This window comes from Pyxicephalus adspersus, chromosome 3 (genome assembly GCF_032062135.1).
Source record: "Pyxicephalus adspersus chromosome 3, UCB_Pads_2.0, whole genome shotgun sequence".
In the NCBI taxonomy this organism is placed as follows: domain Eukaryota; kingdom Metazoa; phylum Chordata; class Amphibia; order Anura; family Pyxicephalidae; genus Pyxicephalus; species Pyxicephalus adspersus.
In genome coordinates this window covers 139,570,502-139,572,145 of record NC_092860.1, presented here as the reverse complement: position 1 = coordinate 139,572,145, position 1,644 = coordinate 139,570,502, and the positions used below count along the sequence as shown (strand labels likewise).

General features: G+C 37.7%; 1 protein-coding gene across 14 annotated transcripts in view; it reads left to right on the top strand.

The window, feature by feature from the left end:
- Positions 1-1,644, top strand: part of ADD1 (adducin 1) — a 64,347-nt gene that overhangs the window by 15,102 nt on the left and 47,601 nt on the right. The window lies entirely within an intron of this gene.

The following is a 1,644-nucleotide window of genomic DNA, read 5'->3' as shown; positions in this document are numbered from 1 at the left end:
AAAATTATACATCACCCCTGTGGCCTGGGCTCTGTCGGCGGAAGCTGTAAACAGCACAAAACTTCAATGAGTCGCATAAGATGTCTAAGCCCGAGGTTAGATATTCTGTGGACGATATCGATAAGAAGTGCAAGAGTATAGTAAATATTTGTCTCCAAGTAAACTAACTTTTGGCATAACTGAGCACTTTCTTTACAAGTTCATTTTCAGTGCTTGTAGCAAATCAAATGAACCAAAAACAAAGCCGGCTTTCTGTTTCTGTGATGGAGAACAAGTTCATTCAAGTTACCCCAGCTATTTTTTACTTGTACCATTTGTTCTCTGTTGTATTGGTGTCATGCAGTGCCAATTTGGTGAAATAGCTGCAGAGATAGACTACAATCTATGTTCAACAAGTAAGAACTATTAACCTTTTCACCTCAACCCGCCCATGACATCCACTTTCCAGACTGTCCTGTTACTTCTTCATTTTCTCAGCTGGTGAATGGAAAAAAAATACAGGAATGTTGCTTATGTTCCTTAATTCAATTGTTTACTTGTACTTTTAGCCCCAATATATTGACATTTTAACTATGGCTCATTCTTGTGGTGATTGCTCTGTTTGTGTAGCAATCGCAGGAAATAAACTAAGAACAAGCAGGTACAAGGAGTATTTTCATAAACTGACTTCTTGCTGTTTTGTGTATGTTGTGTTGTGTAATAGACTTCTATATTTAAAGCGTACCTAAACTCAAATTTTTACTTTACATGAAATGGTAGACAACCCTTTTATATAAAGTAAAAATATTGTTTTATTTTTGTTTGTTTTTTTTTTTTTAACTTTAACTGTTTTGGTTTTTTTTTTAACACCCTATTATTTTATTAAAAAAAACTGAAGCCTCTCCCCTTTCAGTCTGAATAGGAGCGCAGAGCTTCTCCGGATACCTACGTCACATCACTTGGCTGCTCCTTCTGCACATGCCCAATCTTTGCCATTTACAGAAGTGGCATTTTCCTTCACTTCGTGGGGGAAAAAGATGGCAATCGCACAGTAGGTTACATAACCCGATCTCGCATCTGCTTGAAGATGGGGTGATGTAGCCAGAAAAAGGCTGAAGATGTTGGTGCCCGGTGCTTCCTCCATGCTATATAATAGAATTAAAGGTAAGTATGATTTCTTTTTAATTTTTTTTCTTCTATTTTTCCATTATTTCTGCTTTAGGGTTTTCCTCTGACTTGATAAGGTGCTTTTGTTGTCATTGACTTGTATTCTTGACCTGGTGCAGCTTTACAGTTTGATGTCTATAATATTGATATGCAGTCCATGCCCTTTAAAACAGACCCAAATGTCCACTTTTAAGAATCCTCGATCAGGCAGATTTATTATTCCAGAAAGGGACCTTCCTTTCCAATAAATCCCCCTAACTGCCTGATTGCTCCTGGTTCCTGGCAAAAAGCTAACATGCATGTGACGGGAATGGATGAACTCCCACGTTCCTGTGCAGGAGTTTTGTCATTCTAAACTGGCCAATCAAGACGATCAAAGAAAAAAAAAAAAAAGATGGCAACTCCCTGCAAGGAAACAGGAACAGGTGAATATTGCAGGTTTAATTCAGGGTTTATTTAAACAGTAAATGCCCCATAACACAATCATCCATATGAACC